The sequence below is a fragment of the Fundulus heteroclitus genome, unplaced genomic scaffold (assembly GCF_011125445.2).
Source record: "Fundulus heteroclitus isolate FHET01 unplaced genomic scaffold, MU-UCD_Fhet_4.1 scaffold_45, whole genome shotgun sequence".
Taxonomy (NCBI): domain Eukaryota; kingdom Metazoa; phylum Chordata; class Actinopteri; order Cyprinodontiformes; family Fundulidae; genus Fundulus; species Fundulus heteroclitus.
Window position 1 is genome coordinate 2,990,706 of NW_023396868.1, and position 12,468 is coordinate 3,003,173.

Below are 12,468 nucleotides of genomic sequence, written 5' to 3' on the forward strand. Positions count from 1 at the left end.
GGGACCCAGCACCTGTGGGAGATGTGAGAGTACACTAGTTTAAGTGAAAATTATCCAGAAATAGCTTGATAGTGATTGTGGAGAACCGAAGACCCACCTTCCCCGAGCACAGAGGCAGGCGTCAGGGGACCCGTAACCCCGGACTCCCAAAGGGGTCCCTAAAGCAGGTCGCCCAGGAGGGGCCGACACAGGATATCCGCAACCCCCCCCCCCCCCCAAGGAAGGAGCAGAGACGACCCCGAGGAAATCCCCCAGCCACCGCAATTCCGACGCCCTCAAGAGCCGCGGGGACGAGCCCGTGGGCTCCGCCGGCAGCTAGCCCCGCTGAAGTGGTCCCGGCCATGGGCCCTGAGGGCCAGAGGCCCTACAGGCGCCCCGCCCCCACGACGGGGGGCCACGGCCGCCCCCCGGGGGACCAGGCCCCGCGAAGAGGCCGCCGGGAGTGGGCCGGCGCACGCCCGGGAACCCGCCCCAAACCCGAAGCCAACCAATGCGCCAGAGGGCCAAGGCGCCCGCCAAAGAGGTGGAGGAGGGCAGAACGTGGGGGGATGGGCTCCGCACCTAGCGGAGACTTGAGATGTTCTTGGGAGAGGGAGCGGACCACACCCATACCTGGAGAAAAAAAAAAAAAAAAGAAAAAGACGCTGTACACACATTCCCACATAACACTCACATCCAACACTGACCAGAGGGGGGGGGGGTCACCCCAAATCGACTATACGACTGCTTGTGCCCGACCCCCGGCCCCGGACCAGACACCCCCCGGACCGGGCCCCCCCAAGAGGGCGGGCCAACACGACCCGCATGAGCCACCCGGCCAGAGCTCCCCCCTCCCCTTAAATACCTAATAAAACCCCTCCCTCCCCCACCTTACCCTTGCCATCCCTGCCCCCCGCCCCTCCTGGGGGGAGCGGAGGCATCAGCCCCAGACCTGGCAAGCCGCTGACTACACACCGCAGCCCCCCGCCAAGACCCCGGACACAGTGGCCCGCACCTCCTCCAGGCCCCAGACTCCTTGCCGCCATCGGAGAACGGGGGTGTGCAGAAGACCCCGATCCTCCCTACGCCTGCTCAGATGTTGTGTTGTTGCATGTTGTTCTCAAGTGCGTTTAAAAACTGGGAGCGCCGAAGGGGATGCATGGCACAGCCCACCCCCCTTCCGGAAGGAAGCTGTTGCCAGCGCACCCCCTCCGGGCAACTGCCCAGAACCCTCAATGTCTAAGTGGGAGAGGAGGTGAAGGGAGCCGTCCGAGGTGAGGCTCACACAACATAAGCCCCCCCCCAGACGTCTTCCCCCCACCCCACCCCCTACCATGGCCTACATGAGTGTGCGATGTGAAAAATGTTTGAAGTGAAAGTGTCTAAGATGCATGATAAAATTGGGGAGAGGGGCATCACCAGAAAGTGGCAACCTCCAGTAACGCCCCCTCCCCCAGGACCTACATGTGTGGCGGCGTGATGGAGCAGGCAGAGGGAGGAGTCGGGGGATGGGGAGCAAATGACTGGTAAGCCAACCCAGGGAGCCAGCTCCCCTACTGACTCCAATAGGCACCCCCGCTCCCCGAAAGCCCCACCCAGAGAAGGGGGCCTCGCCAGCGGCACCACCGTAGCCCGGGGGCCAGGGAGAGGCCGCAGGGCCCGCCAGCCAACCACCCACCAGGACCAACACCTCAACCCCCCCCAGCCCACCCACCAAGCCTACTGCCCCCCCCCCCCCCCAAAAAAAAACAACTAACTAACTAACTAAATAAATAAATAAATAAATAAATAATAATAAATAAATAAATAAGAGGGAGGGACCCTGGCCAGCCGGCCCGCATGAGCCATTCCAAACCCCACCCCCCAAGCGAAACCCGCACCGGAAGACGACACGGACCAGGACCGGGACAGGGGGCCGGACACAAGCCCACCAGAACGTCCACCCCCTCCACCCGTAGATTTAATCCCTCCCCAACACTAACGTTCAAACAACTCACCATACATTCGACATTAGACATCCAGGCTGGGTAGGTCCCTACTCCCCCTCCTTTCCCCCTCCCCCCACTGGCAGAGTGCCTATCCAATGAAGGAGAAGAGCATCTGCCCAGAGATGTTAATGACCATGCCCCCTTACCAGCTCAACGGGCCCCGAGGCCCCCCAGCGCACCAGAGGCCCCGTGCAGGGGCGGACACCCGGGCGCGCGCCGGCCCACACCAAAAGCGGCACACCCCCCGGAACCGGAACCCCCGAGGCCCCGCCGGGGCCCCCGCCCGAGGGCGGCGCGCCCCAGGGACCCCAGACCCCCAGACCCACCCCGGCCCCACCCAGCGGCAGCACAGCTACCAGGTCAGCAACCCACGTCCGTCAACACGCAGCTCCCAAAGAGCGCCGCAAGCGGCTGCTGTAGGCCACCCGTAGGCCTCCCAAGCTCCTCCCAGATGGGGGCAACAGACCCCGGAGCCGGATCCACCAGGCGCCCTACTCCAAGTGCCCCCAGGAACCCCTCCATCCAGCCACTGCGCCCTGCAGGAAGCAACCCACCGCCCCCTATTCCACTAAGTGATGGTGTTGATCAGAGGAGCCCAAAGAGACCAATCAGATGTGGAAGCAGATGCTGTCTCTAGATTAATATGATCCAACAAAAAATCTCTATACTGATTGATACTGAGAATTTGTTTACTTTTCCAATTCATGAGGATAGTTTTCTTTGCGATACATAAAGCAGTAAAAACCATGTAAACTATTTCTTTTTTCAGAGGACTTTCCTCAAAATTACCGAGCAAGCAAACTGATGGGGATGGTGTAATTTTACAGCTCAAGCACCTTGATAAGTCCTTACATATCTGTGTCCAGAACCTCTGGACTGGTGTGCATAACCATAACGCATGAAAATAATTATCAGGATGATTGCCTATGCAGTGTGGGCAGATATCAGATTGTGCCAGACCCATCTTGAATAATCTTTGTCCTGTGTAGTGTACTCTGTGAAAAGAAATGTTTTAAGGCCTTTTTTAAAAACTCTCAGTGGACTGAGGTGCCCTCAAGGTGTCAGGGAGGGCATTCCACAGATGCGGGCGTGAACGCCAGCGTGAATAACAATCTTACTGTATTTACGCTTATCTTTGTCAGCAGTTTCAGGTAAGATTCTATGTCGCCCATTCTGGCTCCAGAAAATGAAGAGCCGCGAGCACCGCAAGCACTAATTAAATAAACGACATTCGATTGCAAGCTAGCTCCAACATCTACACGCGCAAACATTTGAGTGTTTTCATTTCATTGGTTTAAAGGACCACTGAGGCCATGTAAACGGCACTGATTATCTTTATTTTGTTATTTTAAGTTTTATAAATCCTTAGCACTTTTTGTCAGTGCGTCCACTCCAGTAATAGTAATATTTGCGTCCAGTTACAGTAATGTTTATTTTCATGGTAATACCTCCAAAAGTCGTTTCAATAAATACAGCTATGTATGAATTCAGTTGCTTTCAGTTATGTATCAATTGAAGACACTATCCAGATCATACACAGCCTGTCAGCCACTGGTAATGGCTGTATTTTTTTCTAACAGTGTTCAGTGAAAATATCACAATGCATTGCGATGCATCGCAATAATTCAAGTATCGTGATGCATCGTGATAGAATCGCATCGTGGCATGTGAATCGTGATTCTAATCGAATCGTGACTTCTTTGGCAATACCCACCCCTAGTCCCTGGTGTCTCTAGTGCCACGTTTCTGACTATTGAGCTCCCAATCACCAGAGTCGGCTTCTCAGCGGGTGTGTCGCTGAGTGGGGAAAATTTGTTAGAAACGCAGACAGGTTGGTGGTGACCTGGGGGCTGGAATCTAGAGCTATGCTTCCTACGAACCGTCACCCAGACAGCCTGGTTACCCGGCTGCTCAGGTGCTCTGCTGGAGGACCACTACATAAAGTAACTCTATGTGACTCTGCACTAGCAAAAGGGTGGCTATCGGCTGGTTTTTCAACAGCATGGAGCCGGGTCTCCAATTCTGACACCCTCGCCTCCAAAGCTACAAAAACACTACATTTATACAATGTAAGAAAGTAAAAACTCAAGACCTTATTGTCTGGACATTGGGATGAAAACCAAACCTTGGCACATGCAACAAGACTGTTTTTTTGTGTCGATAAAAGACATAGCAAGTGTATGCCCCCCAGAACTGTTGGAAGGTGTCTTTGGTTATGCCATGGTTGGAAGATGATGTACAGTCCTGCTCACCATTATTGGCACCCCTGAAGTTTAAGTACATATAATGGAATACTTCCTGAAGGAAATTTATCAAGTGAAAAAACATTTTACTGCTGATAGTTTGATGCAAAACAACAAATGATAAAAAAAACATTTAAAAAGAGAATCATTATGAGGAAAACAAAGCAAAACGTAATGTTTACCATGTCAATGGTATTGGCACCCTTTGCTGCAAATCAGTATCAAAACCCAATTCGGCTCACTTGTTGCAAATCACAAATAAAGATCACTTGTCATGAACTGCCTCCACACATGTGACATGAATTAACCAATGAATGACCATGTTGGTGCTTTAAAAGCCACCTGTTAGTCCATCTTCGCATGTGACAATGGTAAAGACAAAAGAAGCTGTCTGAGGACACCAGAAATGCTATTATTTGTAAGCACAAGAACTCCAAAGAGTATAAAGCCATCTCCAAAGACCTTGGTATCCCGGTTTCAACGGTGCGTCATGTTATTAAGAAGTTTTCCAAGCATGGAACTGTCAAGAACCTCCCTGGACGTGGGGGGAAGAGAAAAATTGATGACAGGAGTCTTCGACGGTTGGTGCGAATAGTGGAAAAAACACCATGTCAAACATCTAAAGACCAACTTGGAGCAGTCTGGTGTGATTGTTTCAGCAAGTACCATACGCCGCACACTAAACAAAGTGGGGCTTTAAGGGTGGAGGCCAAGGAAGACCCCATTGCTAAAGAAAACACATTAAAAAGAACGACTGATCTTCGCAAAAGAGAACCTGGACAAACCTCAAGCCTTCTGGGACAACATTTTATGGACAGATGAAACAAAAGTGGAGCTTTTTGGTAATTCACACCAACAGTATGTTTACAGATGGCACAATGAAGCCTTTAAAGAAAAGAACACCATACCAACAATCAAACATGATGGAGGATCCATAATGCTGTGGGGCTGCTTTGCAGCATCTGGTACTGGAGGCCTTGACCGTATCACAAGCATCATAAAATCAGAAGATTATCAAGAAATTCTACAGCAAAATGTCATGCCCAGTGTAAGAAAACTTGGTTTGAGGCGAAGATCCTGGGTCTTCCAGCAAGATAATGACCCATAGCACAGGTCCAAAAGCACACAGGCATGGTTGAAAGGAAAACATGGACTGTTTTAAAATGGCCAGAAATGAGTCCTGATCTCAATCCAAGTGGAAATCTTTGGGTAGAGCTGAAATCTGCCATTGGAGAAAGGAACCCTGCAAATGTACAAGAGCTTGAGCAGATTGCAAAAGAAGAGTGGGAGAAAATGCCACCCGAGAAGTGCAAGAAGCTTATAGATGAATATAAGAAATGTTTGGAGGCTGTCATTGCTGCCAAAGGCTGTGCAACCAAATATTAGGGAGGGGTGTCAATATTAGTGCACATGCTGGTTTTCTGTTTTGTCCTTTGGAATTAAAATATTTGTGTTGAAATGGTAACTGTCTTTGTTAAATTATTTTGGACCTTAAATTGAAAGATCTTGCTGATATAACTTTTAAACATTTCCATTTATTTCTGAAGATATTCACTCAGCTATGCAAAACATGAAGGGGTGCCAATAATGGTGAGCAGGACTGTGTTGCATAATTTATAAAATGGTATCATGGTAACATATTGTGTCTCCCTGGGTTTGAATTTTAATAGAGTAGCACCACTGGTCCAAGAAACTATGGTATGTTTAAAAGTGTATTTGTAGTGTTTTTAAAATATACACATATGTAATATGAGTTATAGAAAACGTATTGTTTATATTTTTGCAGTGTACTTCCTTGGGTCCATTTGATTACATCTTGTGGCACCGTCAGTGGACTAAAAGTGGACCAGTCAAAGACCAACTTGTGAAGCTGATACCAGCAAGTGTTTTTATTTGACTTTAACACAGAAAACCATTTAAAGTTTATTGTTTAAAGTTTATTTTGTAAAGGACAATAATTTCTCAAACTGAAATATTTGTTACAGATGCCTGGAAAAATATTTCTTCCTAGGATTGTGGGTCATTCCTTTCCTGAGACAGGGAATCACTTAATTCTTTGGGTGAGCAACAAAAAAGTGGTGTGATTTGTGTGGTTCACCATTTTATAAGTAATGAAATGTTATAGCAAAAACTGTTTTGATTACCAACACTATATAGACTTTGTGTGGAAACACAAAGGCTTTGATCCACTCCTTCGAAGGTTATACAGTGAACATGTCACCACTTTAATGACATGATGGTATGTTGTCATTGCTTTATGTAATTAAATTGAAAACAATGTGAAAATACAGCACTAGGTAAGCTATACAATGGAGCAGGTATTAGTGCTGTATTCTCAAAGAATTCTGCAGGGAATCATGCTGCTCAATATGTCCTGTTTGAGATTGCATAGCTTTACCCATTTCTTTCTTTTTGAACTACTTGTTGCATATTTTTTATTAAAATGCTGTAGGCTGTCATTCTAGTAACAGAAAAACATTAATAAGCATATAACCAATTGCTAAAATGAAACTGTCTTGTCAATTTCAATTAAAAACACTCTCAGGATAACTGCCTCCCTTGTTGTTACAGACATAGGTTCTCATCACATGGCTTAAAATCATCCTCAATGTCCCTGGTAGCAAAGTTGTTGACCAACACATGGTCACAGAGGTGATTCTGCCTGAGGTGAGCTGCAGTCCATAAAACTGAAAAATACAAAGAAATTACTAATAACATAGGTTTGTAAGTGTAAATGGGCTTGATGACAAAAAAACGTTTCTATGTCCATCTGTGCTGGTGAAGTTTCTTAGTCATCCGGCTCATGATCATTCCAAAAAAGGGTTAAAAAACAAACCAACTGAACTTTTTTTTTTCGAAGTTTGAAGACGTCTCCCTTCCCATCCAATAAACTTTCTCAATTCAAATGTCTGGAGTAGTGTAGAGTTCCCTAACGACTCCGCATTACAAAGTGGAACGTTTCGGTTTAATTTGCACGCCAACGATGTCCCTAATGATTCCCCATCCCAAAGGGTTTTGGTTTAATTTGCATGCTATCTAAGCCATATAAAGGCCTTTTGGGGCAATAGTATAAAAACTTGGAACTCCACACTACTCCAGACATTTTAATTGAGAAAGCTTCTTGGATGGGAAGCGAAAGTTCTTCAAACTTCGAAAAAAAAGTCCAGTTGGTTTGTTTTTTAACCCTTTTTTGGAAAGGATATGTCCATCTGTATTTTTAGTGGACCAAAAACTATCAAGGATGAGAGATGTTCAGAAAGGGTTACATTTGAGTTTTACATAGGGGTTTGATACTTTAAGGATCTGGGCTCATCTTTACATTAACTGAACACAAAATGACCTGCAGAGAGACAAAGAATGCTGATTTAATTGGGGTGGAGAAACCTAAACTGATCACACAATGGAATAATAACACAACAAAGCAGAAAACTTGCCACAAAAAAGTGAATCTTTCGGTGACTAGCAACAACCTTAACAATGTTCCCTTGTTGAGTTCTTCTGTCAAAGTAGGTACTAATTTTACAATTAGTACCAATACCTCCAGGTGGTCTCTTGTCTGCATTACCTACAAAAACAAAACAAGTATAAATAGACAATTCAGACAAATATTAAACTGGACACCCATAACAATATTTGTCCTGATGCAATACCTTATATTAAAGCAATGTTGTGTCTTCTGTAACTAGTGTTAGGGAATAATAACCAATACTAAGATTGTGCCATTATGAGTATTCATCACAGTACTATAAAATGACTGTAATTGAACAATGAAATGTGACTGATTTAGTATTTTATAGCTTCTGTACATGGAATGTGTTTTCTGTAGGTTGTGATCCAGTGGCTGCAAACAAACAAGCCGAGACGATGCTCATGACTACTACAAGGACAACGAGGGGTAAAGAACGATTGTGGGTGTACACCTACATATACCACAGTCATTATAGAATGCAGTACTGCCTCACCCCCCTTCCCTCTTTTTTTCTTTTATTTCCAGACTTCAGGATGTCAAAGAAGACCAAGCTACAGAAAAGGTAAACAGAAAAGGTTTGTTTAACAAAATAGGTATTTGAATGTAAGCTGTTTTTGTCAAATGTAAATGGAAATCTGATCCCTTAATGTAGGCTAAATTAGCAATCTGTAATAACAGGTAACGGTGTACACTTATCCACCTTATTTAAAACGGAAATACGGAGACAGTGAGTTGACATTTTTTGTGCGAGACTTCCTGTAGGTCACTTCCTGTCCCTGTTTAGCTGGCTGAAAAGCGACTCATGCAGTTACCAAATTACTCGTCCTTATGATTTCGAGGAAGACCAGGAGCATTTGTCCAGTTACAGGCTGTCTTAATAACTGGTGTAAAACAAAAGTCTATGTGGAGCAGGAGTGTTTTAATCATCGACCGTGTACAAGAGCTGTTGATGCGAGGCGCCCCATTTCCTTTAACACTGATACTCCGGAAAAAAAAACAATAGAAATAAAGTTACAGCTTCATTCTAAAGCTAACTTACATTTTAACATGACAAGCTTGCATCAATAGCTTTGAGGCCACAAATTAGATTGATACAGTTGAAAAATTCTAGCCTTAACATGAAGTAGGCATAAAGTTTTGATATCCTATTACATCAGTTCAATCACAAACACTTAGCACTGTTATCTTTGTTAACTGACCAGCAATCTAATCACAACGAGGCAACAGCTAGTATGTTTTTGAATCAGATGATTCATTAGCCTACCTTCCATATGATCACCGCTTCATGACTGAAGGACTACCCCTGAACCCGGAACACCAAAGCGCTCCAGCTGCCTCGTTAGTGCTGGTTGATGTAGTCAGGATCCAGCAGAGTGAACGTCGGACTTGCTTTGGCTTGAACGGATATCAGCCTTCATGAATACCAGGGCATCCATGTTGATTTTATTAACACCGATCCAACTTTTCCACTGTGGAGGTTCGCCTCGGTAAAGTCGCACTGCAGAGCCGTCCGCACCAAGTGACGACACAAAATGGTTAAACATGTCCTCGTTCATTATATGAGGCCACTTCTTCATATAATCCTCTCAGTCATGAACAGTTTGAGGCTGTGGCACTGAGCTGCCACTTCGTTCGCTCAGCAATTTTTTTTTAAATGTTGCCACAACAGTTTATCATCTCAGTCAAGCTAATGTTAGTTGGCCTAGGGAAGCGCTGAAACGGAAGTGCCGCACAAAAAAAAAACAGAAGTTGGACCCATAGTTTCTTCTGTGTTCGAAAATAAGGTGAATTTGATACCCTCACTAATTTCCTATAATTTGCTGCAGGGAAGCTCTATCGTTGTCGATAGTCAGGCTGCAGCTGACTGGTGCAGAGACCAAAAAATTAGAGTAAGAGTAACACTTCCCGTTGTTCTGGATATACACAAGCAAGAACAAGCAGAAGCTCTCCAGGCCCTCAAGACATGGGATGAAGACGTCGATGAACATTCTCAAGCGGAGCAATTCACTTTTGTTTTTGAAGAGAGGGAGGACTATGAAACATTTTGTGTGTACATTGTGGATGAAAAAAAAACTCAAAGTTTTTGCAAGGTTTAAATAACTTCTGTAAATAAAGACATTTACAAGTAAACATATGTCTTCATTGCTGCAGCCTCTCCGCATCTTAGATAGAGTTAAGGAGGGTCACATCATAATCAGTATAGCTTAAGAATTTAGGTACGACTATTCCAACCTGACCTCATATTCACCCTCCAGTATCCTGTGGAACGATGTCATCTCCCTGTGTACTCTGACATCCTCATGGCCAGGTGCTTTCAGAATGCCAATGTATTCGAGTTATCATTTTCTGTGTAAGAATTCATATTAACTATCAATTCTGTGTAAGACACCAGCTGCGTGTGGAATGCGTCTTTCCTTACAGCATGTTAAATAAATAAGAAGCACTATTTAGGCCACTGCTTCCAAAGTAAGTGCAGCCACTTCATTAAAGGTTTTACACATGTTAATAAGCAATAACGTCATGGTTTTAAAACAGTATTTTCGTGACAAGTGGCCAGGGGCGGCCAGTGGCAGGTGCCACAGCTATTATTCATTGATCATGTCAGATTCGACTCATTTAAAACATAAATTGATCAGTATAAATGAGTTCAAGGAGATGGCATTTTATTAAAATAGTTTAGTTTTCTGCCAGACATAGACAACTATTTTTGATATGTTTTGTTAGTAATTCTTTCTAAAAGGCAAAAAAATAAAATAAATTTGAAAAGCTTCCCAAATTTTTACAACCTGCCCATAAACTATTTTTGTTCCAGTAGTCCGTGGGCCAGAATCTGTAGGACGCTTCCTTAAGAAGTTTCGTATGAACTGTCAGGGGGCAACTTTCTTGCACTTAGATCAGTTGCTACACATAGCAGTGATCTCAAAACACCAATGTTCCCACGTTTTCGCTTGCACATTAATAAGTTATAGCCGATAAAAAATCTAAACTGTGGCGCTCCGGTCCAAGAGGTCACGTGATTCGATTTTTGCTGCTCAGCCAATCAGATCGCTGTATTGTCAGCTGTGCGCGTTCACCAGTTCATCATGGCTGCGCTCGTAAGATGTTTGTATGCATCTGTTTCCAGACGAAGAAAGCCCAATAATAGCATTTTCTGGTGCCAGCTGGTAGTGATCTTGATGGCAAGAAAAAAGAAAAAGCCCAGACCATCCGTCCATCCATCCATCCATCCATCCATCCATCCATCCATCCATCCGTCCGTCCATCCATCCATCCATCCATCCATCCATCCATCCATCCATCCATCCATCCATCCATCCATCCATCCATTCATCCATCCATCCATCCATCCATTTTCTAACACGCTTATCCCTGCGTTCGCGAGGTGCCGGTGTCTATCTCCAGCTGTCAATGGGCAAGAGGCGTTGTATAAACTGGACAGGTCGGCAGTCCATCGCAGGGCAGAAATAGTCCAGACTTTTGCCCAATTTACTGTGATATCACCAAGACCTGCTGCGCTAGGATAGCACAGGTGTCGTTGTGCCAAACGACTTATCCCCGCCAGAATTTGTATTCCCTGCGCCAAGAGCGCATTCAGCTGGAAGAATGAATCTAGTCAACTCCGCCTCATTTCCAACCTATTAGGCGTGGAAATGAGGATGTTTTACTTTTCTCAACGAAATATAGCAATGGTGTCGTTACATTATTGTTCAGTTAGTGTGAAAAAACTGAAAACGTAACACTTGTTAGTGCGATCATCAAGGATTGTTATGTTGGTTAAAACTCGATTGATCACTCAATATAACACGTTATGAGAAAGTAAACGGCTATGTGGTCATTTCCACATGTGTCACGAAAATATTAGCTTTATGTTATTAGATTGTCGCATGTCTGTCTGCTTAAACCAAAAATCCACCTTCCTGAGTTCATCACAGCTGTCAGCTTGTTCGTCTTTTTTCTTTTTCTTTTCTTTTGACCTGCATGAATGGATCATATAGAGCGGATTTCACGTGTGATCAAATGAACACTGAATAAAGGTACAGCCAAAATGATCAGATTTAATAAGATTTTAATTCAACCAAAAACCATATAGAGATGTTAACCATATTAAGAAAACGAGATATGTCTCTTTTAAAAATATAACAACGTATTAGGAGTTTAAAAAATCTATTTCATTTTATTAGAATGTGATATTTAAAATATTTAGACTTCACAAAGCTGAAGGTTAAAACTTTTATTGATTTCAAAAATACAATACAAAATTCTACAAATTCCGAAGGGGATAACTCGTTTGGCACAACGAGTTTATACAACGCGTCTCGCCCATTGACAGCTGGAGCTCGGCACCAGCACCTCGCAAACCCAGCGGGGATAAGCCTGTTAGAAAATGGATGATGGATGGATGGATGGATGGATGGATGGATGGATGGACAGATGGTCTGGGCTATTTATTTTTTTCTTGCCATCAAGATCTCAGCCAGCTGGCACCAGAAAATGCTATTATTGAGCTTTCTTCGTCTGGAAACAAATGCATACAAACATCTTACGAGCGCAGCCATGATGAACTGGTGAACGCGCACAGCTGACAATACAGCGATCTGATTGGCTGAGCAGCAAAAATCGAATCACGTGACCTCTTGGACCGGAGCGCCACAGTTTAGATTTTTTATCGGCTATAACTTCTTAATGTGCAAGTGAAAACGTGGGAACATTGGTGTTTTGAGATCACTGCTATGTGTAGCAACTTTTCCCGGTGGAAGAAAGTTGCCCCCTGACAGTTCATACGAAAAGT

General features: G+C 44.6%; 1 long non-coding RNA gene across 2 annotated transcripts; it reads left to right on the top strand.

Annotated features, from left to right (window-relative positions):
- Positions 1-6,201: 6,201 nt before the first annotated feature.
- LOC118560547 lies at positions 6,202-9,799 on the top strand. Of its 2 annotated transcripts, XR_004929428.1 has the most exons (5): positions 6,202-6,270; positions 6,782-6,877; positions 8,037-8,105; positions 8,205-8,241; positions 9,506-9,799. It is a non-coding gene; the product is annotated as an uncharacterized LOC118560547 (long non-coding RNA). The 2 variants fall into 2 exon arrangements; XR_004929427.1 differs by lacking the exon at positions 9,506-9,799 and having other exon boundaries at positions 8,037-8,981.
- The last annotated feature ends 2,669 nt before the right edge of the window (positions 9,800-12,468 follow it).